Raw genomic sequence first — 15,984 nt, 5'->3', positions numbered from 1 at the left:
TATCTATCTATCTATCTATCTATCTATCTATCTATCTATCTATCTATCTATCTATCTATCTATCTATCTATCTATCCTTCCTTATTAGTTAATTATATTGATATATTTATCTTTCTATTTTTTTTATATATTTTTTTCTATCTATCTATCTATCTATCTATCTATCTATCTATCTATCTATCTATCTATCTATCTATCTATCTATCTATCTATCTATCTATCTATCTATCTATCTATCTATCTATCCTTCCTTATTAGTTAATTATATTGATATATTTATCTTTCTATTTTTTTTATATATTTTTTTCTATCTATCTATCTATCTATCTATCTATCTATCTATCTATCTATCTATCTATCTATCTATCTACCTATCTATCTCCATTCTATCTATCTATTCAATTATTTCTTCTTGTATGCAAAATATGCTGGCTCAGTTTTTATTTACTAAATGATGATTAATAATCCAAACCCATTTCAATGAAGGGAAGCGTGAATACGTTACCCTACTGAATTGTAGAAAAGTAGAATTTCCGGCTATTAGAATATTTAATTATTGATGAATGTATTTTACTTGATGACTGCATGCAACAAGTGTTAAATAATTGTAATTGTGTTATCTTTATTTCATTATTACAATTTAAGGAACTCCACTCTCCCTACCAGAGAATTTTGCAATTGGCAAGAGACCTAACATTAATTAGCAGATATGATATTGACATTATCTATCTATCTATCTATCTATCTATCTATCTATCTATCTATCTATCTATCTATCTATCTATCTATCTATCTATCTATCTATCTATCTATCTATCCGAGGATCACTTTTACTTTGTAAATTTATCCTGCCGTTAAACGCTGACATAATTGATGAAAACACATTATTCATCTAATTAGAATCCAAGCGCTCCTATATGTGAACGGAGTTCCTAGTTTTGCTACAATAATAATCTCCTCTATTCGGTATTTGTGTGTAGAAGGGTTGGTAGTCAGGTGAATGGAACCTGCTATAAATCCAGGCTCCATTGTTCTCTGCTCATCTTCCAAACATATTTGTATACGTTGTAGTTGTTTTAGAATAGTTTCATAAATCCAGTGCTAGGTAAGCCTGTTGATGCGCCCCCCCCCCACCCCCCAACCTTCAGCTGTGTAAAACAATGGCCACAGACTAATGGGAATAGCCGTTGATTTCAGGCTGGAATTCTATTCAGTACCTTTGAATCCGATTAATCCTTCAATTCCAGCCCATGTATACAACCTGGGACATCTTCATCTATTAATCATGTAGAAGTGAACACTGATAATTGGGTAGATATTAATGCATTATTTAGTAGTTCAATTATATATTGGGAAAGTCTGAGTACAAATCATTTATAAGAGGAAAAAAAGAAAACTATAAGCAGACAGTTAGAATTGAAAAAGTAGATCGCAACACTGATATATTTCATCACAGAGGGATTGTTAATGTAAGTCCGCCAAAACAGCAAAGGTGAATATGTAAATAAGAGGTTAGGTGTACATCAGGGAAGGTGAGTGTTATGCCGCGTACACACGGGTGGACTTCTCAATGTACTAGGTCTGGTGGACTTTTCGACTGACTTTACGACGGACTTTTGAATGAACGGACTTGCCTACACACGATCAACCAAAGTCCAACGGATTTGTACGTGATGACGTACGACTGGACTAAAATAAGGAAGTTGATAGCCAGTAGCCAATAGCTGCCCTAGCATCGGTTTTTGTCCATCGGACTAGCATACAGACGAGCGGACTTTTCGACCGAACTCGAGTCCGTCGGAAAGATTTGAAACATGTTTCATTTCTAGGTCCGTCGAACTTTTGGGGAAAAAAAGTCAGCTGGAGCCCACACACGATCGAATTGTCCGACGGACTCCGGTACGCCGGACCAAGTATGCCGTAAAGTCCGCTCGTGTGTACGCGTCATTAGGGTTACAAGGTGGGTTAGTGTGAAAGTTAGTGCTAGGACAGGGGTTATAGGTGGGGTTAGTGTTAGGGCAAGGATTACAGGAAGGGTTGGTGTTAGGAATGGGGGATAAAAGGTGGGATATGGTGTGAGACTTAGTGTTGGGGCAAGGTTTACAGAAAGGGTTGGTTTTAGGGCAAGGGTTATAGGGTTAGTGTTAAGACCAGGGTTGCAGGGAGATTCAGTGTTAGGGCCAGGGATTGGTGAAAGGGTTGGTGTTAGGGATGAGGGTTACAAGGTAGGATAGTTTGAGAGTTAGTGGTAGGGCAAGGGTTACAGGGAGGTTTAGGGTTGGGGGTTACAAGGCAAAGTGGGTTATAGTGTGAGAGTTAATGTTAGGGTAAGGTTTACAGAAGGATTGGTGTAAGGGTTACAAGGATGGTTAGTGTTAGGGCCATAATTGCTGGGAGGGGAGGTAATAGGAATGATAGTTGGAAAGTGACTTACAGTATCTCACAAAAGTCAGTCCACCCCTCACATTTTTGTAAATATTTTATTATTTCTTTTCATGTGACAACACTGAAGAAATGACACTTTGCTACAATGTAAAGTAGTGAGTGTACAGCTTGTATAACAGTGTAAATTTGCTGTCCTATCAAAATAGCTTCTTTAGCAAGGCAGTGGTCATCTTGGAGGTGTTTGGGGTTGTTATCATGTTGGAATACTGCCCTGCGGCCCAGTCTCTGAAGGGAGGGGGATCATGCTCGACTTCAGTATGTCACAGTACATGTTGGCATTCATGGTTCCCTCAATGAACTGTAGATCCCCAGTGCCGGCAGCACTCATGCAGCTCAAGACCATGACACTCCCACCACCTTGCTTGACTGTAGGCAAGACACGCTTATCTTTGTACTCCTCACCTGGTTGCTGCCACACACGCTTGACATCATCTGAACCAAATAAGTTTATCTTGGTCTCATCAGACCACAGGACATGGTTCCAGTAATCCATATCCTTAGTCTGCTTGTCTTCAGTAAACTGCAGGCTTTCTTGTGCATCATCTTTAGAAGAGGCTTCCTTCTGGGACGACAGCCATGCAGACCAATTTGATGCAGTGTGCGGCGTATGGTCTGAGCACTGACAGGCTGACCCCCCACCCCTTCAACCTCTGCATCAATGCTGGCAGCACTCATAAGTCTATTTCCCAAAGACAACCTCTGGATATGACGCTGAGCACGTGTACTCTTTTTCGTGTTCATTTTTTCAGATCCTCAGAGAGTTCTTTGCCAAAGGTGCCATGTTGAACTTCCAGTGATCAGTATGAGAGAGTGAGAGCGATAACACCAAATTTAACACACCTGCTCCCTATTCACACCTGAGACCTTGTAACACTAACGTGTCACATGACACCGGGGAGGGAAAATAGCTAATTGGGCCCAATTTGGACATTTTCACTTAGGGGGTGTACTCACTTTTGTTGCCAGTGGTTTAGACATTAATGGCTGTGTGTTGAGTTATTTTGAGGGGACAGCAAATTTACACTGTTATACAAGCTGTACACTCACTACTTTACATTGTAGCAAAGTGTAATTTCTTTAGTGTTGTCACAAAAGCTATAATAAAATATTTACAAAAATGTGAATGGTGTACTCACTTTTGTGAGATACTGTATAGTGTAAGTGCTAGTGTTAGGGTAATGTTTCCAGAAAGGGTTGGTGTTAGGGCAAGGGTTACAAGGTGGGTTAGTGTTAGGGTTGGGGGTTACAAGGTAAGCACAGTGGCTTATAGTGTGAGAGTTAGTGTTGGGCTAAGGTTTACAGAATAGGTTGGTGTTAGGGCAAGGGTTATGGGGAAGGTTAGTCTTATGGCAAACGTTACAGGGAGGGTTGGTGTTAGGGTAAGGATTACAGAGATGGTTAGTGTTAGGGCCAGGGCTTTTGGGAAGGGAGATGTTAGGAGGAGGATGGTTGCAAGGTGGGTGAGTGCTAGTGTTAAGATAATGTTTACAGAAGGGTTGGTGTTAGGACAAGAGTAACAAGAAGGGTTAGCATTAGGGATGGGGGTTACAGGGTACATTAGTGTAAAAGTTAGTGTTAGGCAAGGTTACAAGAAGGGTTAGTATCAGGATTGGGAATTACAAGGTGGGTTTGATTACGAGTTAGTGCTAGGGCAAGGGTTACCAGGAAGGTTGGTGTTAGGGTTGGGGGGGGGAGCAGGCCAGGTTAGTGTGAGAGTTAGTGTTAGAGCAAAGTTTACAGAAAAGGTTAGTGTTAAGGCAAGGGTTACAGGGAGGGTTAATCTTAGAAAGCTACATTTGCTGTTGACACAAGCCCAAACCCTGTCAACACAGGCCATTAGTGATGTGGATGGAGTTCTAGAGAGATTTAATGTTAGGGTTTGGGTTAGAGGAAGGGCAAGTGCTAGGGTTAAAGGGAGAATTAATTCTGGGGTTTGTTTTATATGGAGGGTTTGTGTGGGGTTGAGGGTTTCAGGCTAGGTTTGTGTGAGAGTTAGGGCAGGGGTTAGAGGGAGGGTTAGTGCTAGGACTGGAGTTACAAGGAGGGTTAGTGTTAGGGTCGGAATGGCATTTCCTTCACTGTTACTACAGTATGTATTATTGTGATAGGTGGTAAGTTGGTAACCTTCAAATGAACTTGTATTCAGCCAACAAAGTACAAAGCAATATATTTACTTAATTGCCCACTCTTCCCTCCCACTGCTTTGTTCTCCAGCAAAGTGAAATATCTGCTACCTCTAAGAAATTTTCCACAATGCAACACTGTATGCTTGAGAGGCCAGTCATCAGGCCCATGCACTGTGATGTCACAATGGGGAGAAAGTCCTAAACCTTGTGTAAGCTCTGATCAAAGAGATTAAATTAAAGGGGGCTTTTTCACTTTGCTCCATTTTGTAAATGGGGTAACAAGGGAGTGGATGGAACATAGGTATAGGCAGTAGAGAAGCCTGCAGACAATTAAGTAAACCTGTTAGATGGGTTGACTATTAGTGATATAGAGTAAAAAAGAGTGCCAAACTGTAAGTTTTAAGAGTCTAAAATGCTTTATTTTGAAAAAAACTCAACAACAAAAGAATAAGCAGAAGGCAACGCGTTTCAGAGCCCAACAAATCCCCCTTCATCAGGACTGAATAAAATACATCAATAGTTACATAGTTACATAGTTACATAGTAGGTGAGGTTGAAAAAAGACACACGTTCATCAAGTCCAACCTATGTGTGTGATTATGTGTCAGTATTTCATTACATATCCCTGTATGTTGCGGTCATTCAGGTGATTATCTAATAGTTTCTTGAAGCTATCAATGCTCCCCGCTGAGACCACCGCCTGTGGAAGGGAATTCCACATCCTTACCGCTCTTACAGTAAAGAACCCTCTACGTAGTTTAAGGTTAAACCTCTTTTCTTCTAATTGTAATGAGTGGCCCCGAGTCTTATTAAACTCTCTTCTGCGAAAAAGTTTTATCCCTATTGTGGGGTCACCAGTACAGTATTTGTAAATTGAAATCATATCCCCTCTCAAGCGTCTCTTCTCCAGAGAGAATAAGTTCAGTGCTCGCAACCTTTCCTCATAACTAAGATCCTCCAGACCCTTTATTAGATTTGTTGCCCTTCTTTGTACTCGCTCCATTTCCAGTACATCCTTCCTGAGGACTGGTGCCCAGAACTGGACAGCATACTCCAGGTGCGGCCGGACCAGAGTCTTGTAGAGCGGGAGAATTATCGTTTTATCTCTGGAGTTGATCCCCCTTTTAATACATGCCAATATTCTGTTTGCCTTATTAGCAGCAGCTTGGCATTGCATGTCATTGCTGAGTCTATCATCTACTAGGACCCCCAGGTCCTTTTCCATCCTAGATTCCCCCAGAGGTTCTCCCCCCAGTGTATAGATTGCATTCATATTTTTGCCACCCAAATGCATTATTTTACATTGAACCTCATTTGCCATGTAGTCGCCAACCCCATTAATTTGTTCAGGTCTTTTTGCAAGGTTTCCACATCCTGCGGAGAAGTTATTGCCCTGCTTAGCTTAGTATCGTCTGCAAATACAGAGATTGAACTGTTTATCCCATCCTCCAGATCGTTTATGAACAAATTAAATAGGATTGGTCCCAGCACAGAACCCTGGGGAACCCCACTACCCACCCCTGACCATTCTGAGTACTCCCCATTTATCACCACCCTCTGAACTCGCCCTTGTAGCCAGTTTTCAATCCATGTACTCACCCTATGGTCCATGCCAACGGACCTTATTTTGTACAGTAAACGTTTATGGGGAACTGTGTCAAATGCTTTTGCAAAATCCAGATACACCACATCTACGGGCCTTCCTTTATCTAGATGGCAACTCACCTCCTCATAGAAGGTTAATAGATTGGTTTGGCAAGAACGATTCTTCATGAATCCATGCTGATTACTGCTAATGATATCATTCTTATTACTAAAATCTTGTATATAGTCATACCCAGCTAAGGAATCAGATTTATACACGTGATAAAAACAAAAAATACACAAAACCCATGCATGTAATAAACACAAAATTTAACCACATCAGCCCCGGAAGATTTGGCTGCTCAATGACCAGGCAATTTTTTGCGATATGGCACTGCGTCGCTTTAACTGACAATTGCGCGGTTGTGCGATGTTGTACACAAACAAAATTGACGTCCTTTTTTTCTCAAAACTAGAGCTTTCTTTTGTGGTAATTGATCACCTCTGCGGTTTTTATTTTTTGCACTATAAACAAAAGAAGAGCGACAATTTTGATAAAAAAACAAAATATCTTTTGCTTTTTACTATAATAAATATCTCCAATTTTTTTTTTAAAAAAACAATTTTTTTTCTCAGTTTAGGCCGATATGTATTCTTCTACATATTTTTGGTAAAAAAATTGCAATTAGCATATATTGATTGGTTTGTGCAAAAGTTATAGCGTCTACAAAATAGGGGATAGATTTATGGCATTTTTATTATTTTTTTACTAGTAATGGCAGTGATCAGCGATTTTTATCGGGACTGCGATATTGCGGCGGACACATCGTACACTTTTGATACATTTTTGGGACCAGTGACAATTATACAGCGATCAGTGCTATAAAAATGCACTGATTACTGTATAAATGTCACTGGCAGGGAAGAGGTTAACACTAGGGGGCGATCAAGGGGTTAACTGTGTTCCCTAGTGTGTGTTCTAGCTGTGGTGGGATGGTACTGACATACACACTGAACACACGATCTGCCTCTCCTGTCCCCTGAGAGAACCAGGATCTGTGTGCTTACACACACAGATCTCGGTTCTTGCTCTGTCACGAACGCTCGCGAGTGCCCAGCGAAGGCGAAGCGACGTAAGGTAACATTGTTTCGCGCAGGGGAGCCAAACCGCCACAGTACAACTGCGGCGGCTGGTCGGGAAGGGGTTAAAGAAAGTGATGCTTCATTTTCTATTTCCCCCCTTTATATATATATATATATATATGTACATATATAATGCTGTGAAAAAGTAATTGCCCCTTTTCTGATTGATTTTTTTTTAAATTTTGCATATTTGTCACACCTAAATGACTCAGATCATCAAACAAATTTTATTACTACACAAAGATAACTCGAGTAAATACAAAATGCAGTTTTTAAATGATGGTTCCATTTATTAAGGCAAAAAAGCTGTCCAAACCTGCCTGGCTTTATGTGAAAAAGTAATTACCCCCTAAACATGATCATACACATGATACAGCATCTCAATTGGATTTAAGACCCGGCTTTGACTAGGCCACTCCAAAACCTAAATTTTGCTCTGTTTGAACCATTTGGAGGTGGACTTGCTGTTGTGTTTGGGATCATTGTCCTTCTGCATAACCCAAGTGCACTTGAGCTTGAGGTCACGAACTGATGGCTGGACATTCGCCTTTAGGATTTTCTGGTAGAGCTCAGAATTCATGGTTCCATCAATTATGGTAAGTCATCCAGGTAGGGTTGCCACCTGTCCAGGATTCACCCGGAAAGTCCAGGTTTTGAATCATGTGTCCAGGTTTTCAGTCCACCTGAAACCCGGACATAATATTCAGACCTGGCTGTGGCTCCTCAAGTAACCAAGATAGTCATACACAAATCTGCAGGCAGCTGTCAGGGGACAGGTTTGGCATCACTGAAAAGTGGGTGCGTGCCACATTACTACTCTCCTTGGGGCACCCAAATGTGTTCCAGGTCTTTTATAATCCTATAGTGTTTACTGCATAAAAAAAAAATATTGCCCTGTGCCACAAAAGTGTTCGGGCTTGGCTTGAAGAAAAGGTGGCAACCCTACGTCCAGGTCCTGAAGCTGCAAAGCAGCCCCAATCCATTACGCTACCACCACCATTTCTGACTGTTGGTATGATGTTCCTGTTATGAAATGCTGTATTAGTTTTATGCCAGATATAACGGGACTTCCAAAAAGTACAATTTTTTTCTCATCAGTCCACAGAATATTTGCCTACAAGTCTTGGGGAAAATCAAGAGGTTTTTTGGTAAATGTGAGATGAGCCTTTGTGTTCTTTCTGGTCAGCAGTGGCTTTGGCCTTGGAACTCTTCGATGGATGCCATTTTTGCCCAGTCTCTTTCGTATTGTTGAACCATGAACACTGATCTTACCTGAGGCAAGTGAGGCCTGCAGTTCTTTAGATGTTGTTCTGGGTTTTTTTATGACCTCCTTGATGAGTTGTTGTCATGCTTTTGGAGTAATTTTTTGTAGGCCAGCCACTCCTGGGAAGGTTCACCACTATTGTAAGTTATCTCTATTTGTGGATAATGGCTCTCCCCGTGGTTTACAGGAGTTCCAAAGATTTAGAAATGGATTTGAAACCCTTCCTAGACCGATACATGTCCATTACTTTGTTTCTAATCTGTTCTTGATTTTTTTTAAATTGTGGCATGATGTGTGGCTTTTTGTGATCTGTTAGCGTGCTTCACTTTGTCAGACAGCTTCTATTTATGTTATTTCTTGATTCAACAGGTCTGGCAGTAATTAGGCCTGGGTGTGGCAAGTGAAATTTAACTCCGCTTTCCAAAAGATTGTGGTTAATCACAGTTCATTCATGATTCAGCATGGGAGGGGGCAATTACTTTTTTACATAGGGCCAGGCAGGTTTCAACAGCTTTTTTTTCTTAATAAATGAAATATTAATTTAAAAACTGCATTGTGAATTTACGCAGGTTATATTTGCATAATATTGAAATTTGTTTGATGAGCTGAATCATTTAAAGTGGGAGAAATATGCAAAAAAATAAAAAAATCAGGAAGGGGGCAAATACTTTTTCACAGCACTATATATATACAGTGCCTTGAAAAAGTATTCATACCCCTTGACATTTTCCACATTTTGTCATGTTACAACCAAAAACTTAAATGCATTTTGTTAGGATTTTATGTGATAGACCAACACAAGGTGGCACATCATTGTGAAGTGGCAGCAAAATGATAAATTGTTTTCCAATTTTTTAATAAATAAATATGTGAAAAGTGTGGGGTGCATTTGTATTCAGCCCCCCTGAGTCAATACTTTGTAGAACTGCCTTTCACTGCAATCACAGCTGCAAGTCTTTTTGGGGATGTCTCTACCAGCTTTGCACATCTAGAGAGTGACATTTGTACCCTTTCTTCTTTGCACAATAGCTCAAGCTCTGTCAGATTGAATGGAGAATGTCTGTGAACAGCAATATTCAAATCTTGCCACAGATTCTCAATTGGATATAGGTCCGGATTTTGACTGGGCCATTCTAACACATGAATATGCTTTGATCTGAACCATTCCACTGTAGCTCTGGCTGTATGTTTAGGGTCGTTGTCCTTCTGGAAGGTGAAACTCCGCCCCAGTCTCATTCCATCAACTCTGACCAGCTTCCCTGTCCCTGCTGAAGAAAAGCATCCCCACAACATGATGTTGCCACCACCATGCTTCACAGTGGGGACAGTGTGTTCAGAGTGATGTGCTGTGTTAGTTTTCCGCCACACAAAGCGTTTTGTTTTTAGGCCAAAAAGTTCAATTTTGGTCTCATTTGACCAGAGCTCCTTCTTCCACATGTTTGCTGTGTCCCCCCACATGGCTTCTCACAAACTGCAAATGGGACTTCTTATGGCTTTCTTTCAACAATGACTTTCTTCTTGCCACTCTTCCATAAAGGCCAGATTTGTGGAGAGCACGACTAATAGTTGTCCTGTGGACAGATTCTCCCATCTGAGCTGTGGATCTCTGCAGCTCCTCCAGAGTTACCATGGACCTCTTGGCTGCTTCTCTGATGAATGTTCTCCTTGCCTGGCCTGTCAGTTTAGGTGGACGGCCATGTCCTGGTAGGTTTGCAGTTGTGCCATACTCTCCATTTTTCAGATGATGGATTGAACAGTGCTCTGTTAGATGTTCAAAGCTTGGGATATTTTTTATAACCTAACCTTTCTTTAAACTTCTCCACAACTTTATCCCTGACCTGTCTGGTGTGTTCCTTGCCCTTCATGATGCTGTTTGTTCACTAAGGTTCTCTAACAAACCTCTGAGGGCTTCACAGAACAGCTGTATTTATACTGATATTAAATTACACACAGGTGGACTCTATGTACTAATTGGGTGACTTCTGAAGGCAATTGGTTCCACTAAATTTTCATTAGGGGTATCAGAGTAAAAGGGGCTGAATACAAATGCACGCCACACTTTTAAGACATTTATTTGTTAAAAAAATTTGAAAACCATTTATCATTTTCCTTTCACTTCACAATTACGTGCCACTTTGTGTTGGTCTAACACAAAAAATCCCAATAAAACACTTTTACGTTTTTGTTTGTAACATGACAAAATGTGGAAAAAATGTAAATGGGTATGAATACTTTTCAAGGCACTGAATATATATATATATATATATTAGGGTTGCACCGATACGAGTATCGGTATCAGTGCCAATACCAAGCATTTGCAAGAGTATCAGTACTCGTGCAAATGCTCCAATGCCTAATCTGACACCTGTTTTATCAGGCCAGGCATCCTCAGCATAGCAGGGGGGGCAGGCAGCCTCACAGATGATCGGTGCAGCGGTGGGGGGAGGTACAAACACCAATCTTCCTGTATAGCTTTCAATAATGCATCTGACAACCGCTTCTCCTCCTCTTCCTCCCGCGGCTGTCAGATGCTTTATTGAAAGCTATGCAGGAAGATCGGTGTTTGTACCTCCCCCCACCGCTGCACCGATCACCCCCGACTGTCCCCCTGTGTTCTCCCTGGTCCCCCTCCGGCTCCCCTGTGTTCTCCTTGTTCTGTCCGGGTCCCCCTCTGGCTCTCTGTGTGCTCCTCGCTCTCTCCCAATCCTCCTCCAGTCCCCCCCCTCGTCCTGGATCTGTCAGGATGGAGAGCAGAGGAAGGTGCCAGTATATATGTCATTTACCGTCTCCTTCCTTATCTGAATGCACAGTCAGTGATCACTGACTGTCCATTCATAACTGATAAAAAAAAATAGAATCATAATAATAATTATAATAAATTATTTAAATGTTAAATTGTAAAAATAATAAAAAATAAAATAAAATAAAAAAAACACTGGACACCGTTCACTCCCCCCACCCCCCCAAAAAAGAAAGCATTGTAAAAAAAAATAATAACAAAACAATATAAATTGTAAACAATCCTACTGTTAAAAAAAATTGTAAAGAATAAAATTGTAAAAAAAAAAAAAAAAAAAACCTACTGACAGTCCATGCCTCATCAGTGGCCATCAGTGCTGCATATTAGTGCCACTGTCACACTGATAAAAAAAGTATCGGTACTTGTACTTGTTCTTAAAGAAGTGGTATCGGTGCAACCCTTATATATATCTATAGATATAGATATCTATATCTATAGATATAGATATCTATATCTATAGATATCTATATCTATAGATATATATATAGATATATAATAATAACATATACAATATATAGTATATATAAGATTTATATAGCACCAAAAGTTTGTGCAGCACTTTACAACATGAGGGCAGACTGTACAGTTACAATACAATATAGGAGGAATTAGAGGTCCCTGCATCCCTGCATATATATATATATATATATATATATATGTGTATGTGTGTGTGTGTGTGTGTGTGTTTTGTATAGACAGACAGACAGACCTTTATAGATTATAGACCTTTTATTGATTTTAGAGAGGTTTTTATTTTATTAAATATTATATGCTATTGGTTTAGGAATCACATTTAATTTAATTTTGTATATATATTTTTGCTTATTATATGTACAGTATGCTCTGTTTTTTGGTGTTTATCGTGTGTATAAATCTGATCCCCCAACTGGTTATCAATGTAATTTGTTTCAGGCTTGAGGAAGGGCATTTGAAGGCCCTTGAAATGCTTTGGATTCTGCTTATTCTTCTGTTATTAAGTTTTCAGAAATAAAACATTTTGTTCAGTTTGGCGCTCTTTATTCAGTTTTCATGTGGACTCTGGCAGCCCTTTTTTTTGACCCAGGAACCCCTAGTCCTGCTGTGGAGCTGCCAAATCCAAGATCGTAATATTTTGTTACCACGTTCCATTTGGCCGATTAAAGAACGGAGTTCGGTGCCTCATACCTACTTTATCTTGAGATGGCATACAGTAACTGATTTATAAAAACTGAAGTCATTGTGCTCTGTTGCACACTCTAGTCACCAGATTTCATTTCCCTCATCTCAGTGGAGGGTAGGAATGGGGAAAAAAATCTGTGAATGGCTGCCTTGGCTAAATGCTCTTTTGCATTTCCCCCTGCTCCTGTTTGCATAGATACCCAATTAATTTTTATATTTTATACAGACTGATGTGTGTGCTTTTGTGATTTCTGTAATGACCTGCCTACCATGCTGGTGCTATAAAAAGGCAAGAAATTAAGTAAAGATACTAAATAAAAGAAAATGTGGATGTGAAGGGTGACTTCTTCCACTAGGTGGCAGTATTGGAGCACAGCACTCTTCCACTACACTGGTGTATATGAAGCTCTTGCAACAATAGGAGTGGGAAAGTGACACTAAATTGGTTACAAAAAAAATCTATTCAATCATGTATTCTCAAAGTGGTTGTATACCCTTTTTGTACATTTTTACCTACAGGTAAGCCTATAATAAGGCTTACCTGTAGGTAAAATGAATATCTCCTAGACCTGTACGAAGGTCTGGCAGAAGGTCCGGAGGACGCTTCCGGACCTTGCCGGAAAGAAGACTCCTCCGGCCACTCACGGTGCCGGAGCCGATAACCCGGAAGACACGCCAAGGGTAAAATGTCAGCTCCGTCGGCGGTGACCGGGATCAGATGCCGTCATTCTAAGGTATGCATAACTCCCAACTGTCCCAGATTTGGAGGGACTGTCCCTGATTTGGAGCAATGTCCCTCTGTCCCTCATTCCTCCCCATTTGTCCCTCATTTTGGTCTGATCTATATAGATGTATCTGAAATGCACTTTATTTATCAAAAAGTGTTTTCCAGCTCTTAACCTTTCATCTGATTTCTAAATTGCTGCATTTGTAAGTTCCAAAAGCCAATATAAAGGAATAGTAAAAAAAAAGTAAAAAAAAGCACTTGTGAGTTTAACCAATCTTGTTTTTTGCACAATTCTCCTTTAAGGGGTCGTGGCAAAGGGTGTGTCCTAGGCCTGCATACTTTTGCTGATAGGTGTCCCTCATTCTCATCTCAAAAAGTTGGGAGGTATGAGGTATCTCATAATGATCTAGTATGGGGTGCATACTAGCTCATTATGCCTTTGCCTTACAGTTTTTTTTGTTTTTTTTGTGCGGGTATACAACCACTTTAACTCAAAAATACATTATATTGCCCCCAGCCTCCTTCAAATCTCCAAATTCCTTTTTTTTTTTTTTTGCTGTGACTTCCTGTTAGAAGGTGGCCATGTTCACTCTCTGTGGTCCTACTGTATGTAGGAATTTAGCCACCCTCTTTTGCTCACTTCTGAGATGGACTACGAGATTTTGTGCACTAGGGTTGCCACCTTTTCTTCAGGCCAAACCCGAACAGTTTAGCAGTGCAAAGCATTTTTCTTTTGGTAGTATACACCATACCAACAACGTCCCCTGTACATGAAGCCTTAAAGGAGACTTATTAAAAAATATATATATATTAGTTAAACCCACCAGTGCTTTTTTTACCACTACTAGTATTCCTTTATATTGGCTTTTGAAATTTACAAATGCAGCAATTTAGAAATCAGATGACAGGTTTAGTGCTGGAAAACACTTTTTGAATGATAACAATTGCACTTTATATACATCTATATATAGATCAGACCAAAATGAGGGACAAATGAGGAGCAAAGAGGGACAGAGGGACATTGCTCCAAATCAGGGACAGTTGGGAGCTATAGTATACCCTATGCATATATTTTGTGATGAAATAAACTTTATAAACACTATTTGTGCATTGAAAGTCTGCCTGTATATAAAACAATATTATTACCTACAGTACCTTGAAAAAGTATTCACCCCCTTTGGAATTTTTTTTGTGTTTTGTTACCTCACAACCTGGAATTAACATGGATTGTTTGAGGATTTGCATCATTTAATTTACAGAACATGCCCACAACTTTGAAGATTTTTTTAATCTTTTTTTTATTGTGAAGCAAACAACAAATAGGACAAAATAACAGAAAAAGTCAATGTGCATAACTATTCACCCCCCTAAAGTCAGTACTTTGTAGAGCCACCTTTTGTGGCTATCACAGCTCCAAGTCTCTTTGGATAAGTCTCTATGAGCTTGCCACATCTTACCACTGGGATTTTTGCCCATTCCTCCTTGCAAAACTGCTCCAGCTCCTTCATGTTGGATGGTTTGCGCTTGTGAACAGCAATCTTTAAGTCTGACCACAGATTTTCTATTGGATTGAGGTCTGGGCTTTGACTAGGCCATTCCAACACATTTACATGTTTCCCCTTAAACCACTCAAGTGTTGCTTTAGCAGTGTGTTTGGGGTCATTGTCCTGCTGGAAGGTGTACCTCCGTCCTAGCCTCAAATCACACACAGAGTGGTACAGGTTTTGCTCAAGAATAAATACAATCCCTGTATTTAGCACCATCCATCTTTCCCTCAACTCAGTTTCCCAGTCCCGACTGCTGAAAAACATCCCCGCAGCATAATGCTGCCACCACCATGTTTCACAGTGGGGATGGTGTACTTTGGGTGATGTGATGTGTTGGGTTTGCACCAGACATAGCGTTTTCTTTGATGGCCAAAAAGTTCAATTTTAGTCTCATCGGAGCAGAGCACCTTCCTCCATACATTTTGGGAGTCTCCCACATGCCTTTCCACAAACTCAAAACGTGCCATTTTGTTTTTTTGCTGAAAGTAATGGCTTTCTTCTGGCTCACTTTGCCATAAAGCCCAACTCTATGGAGCGTACGGCTTATTGTCGTCCTATGTACAGATACTCCAGTCTCTGCTGTGGAACTCTGCAGCTCCTCCAGGGTTACCTTAGGTCTCTGTGCTGCCTCTCTGATTAATGCCCTCCTTGCCTGGTCCATGAGTTTTGGTGTGTGGTCGTCTCTTGGCAGGTTTGCTGTTGTGCCATGTTCTTTCCATTTGGTTATGATAGATTTGATGGAGCTCCTAGGAATCATCAAAGATTTGGATGTTTTTTTATAACCTAACCCTGACTTGTACTTCTCAACAACATTGTCCCTTACTTTGGAGAGTTCCTTGGTCTTCATGGCAGTGTTTGGTTAGTGGTGCCTCTTGCTTAGGTGTTGCAGCCTCTGGGGCCTTTCAAAAAGGTGTGTATATGTAATGACAGATCATGTGACACTTAGATTGCACACAGGTGGACATCATTTCACTAATTATGTGACCTCTGAAGAGAATTGGTTGTACCAGAGCTTTTTATGGGCTTCATAACAAAGGGGGTGAATACATATGCACATGCCAATTATCTGTTTTTAATTTCTGAAAAATTATTTTATGTATATATTTTTCTAATTTTCCTTCACCAACTTAGACTATTGTGTTCTGATCCATCACATATAATTCAGATTAAAAAAAACATTGAACTAAAGG

Source organism: Aquarana catesbeiana, linkage group LG04, assembly GCF_042186555.1.
Source record: "Aquarana catesbeiana isolate 2022-GZ linkage group LG04, ASM4218655v1, whole genome shotgun sequence".
Taxonomy (NCBI): domain Eukaryota; kingdom Metazoa; phylum Chordata; class Amphibia; order Anura; family Ranidae; genus Aquarana; species Aquarana catesbeiana.
Note: the sequence above shows the minus strand (reverse complement) of the source record.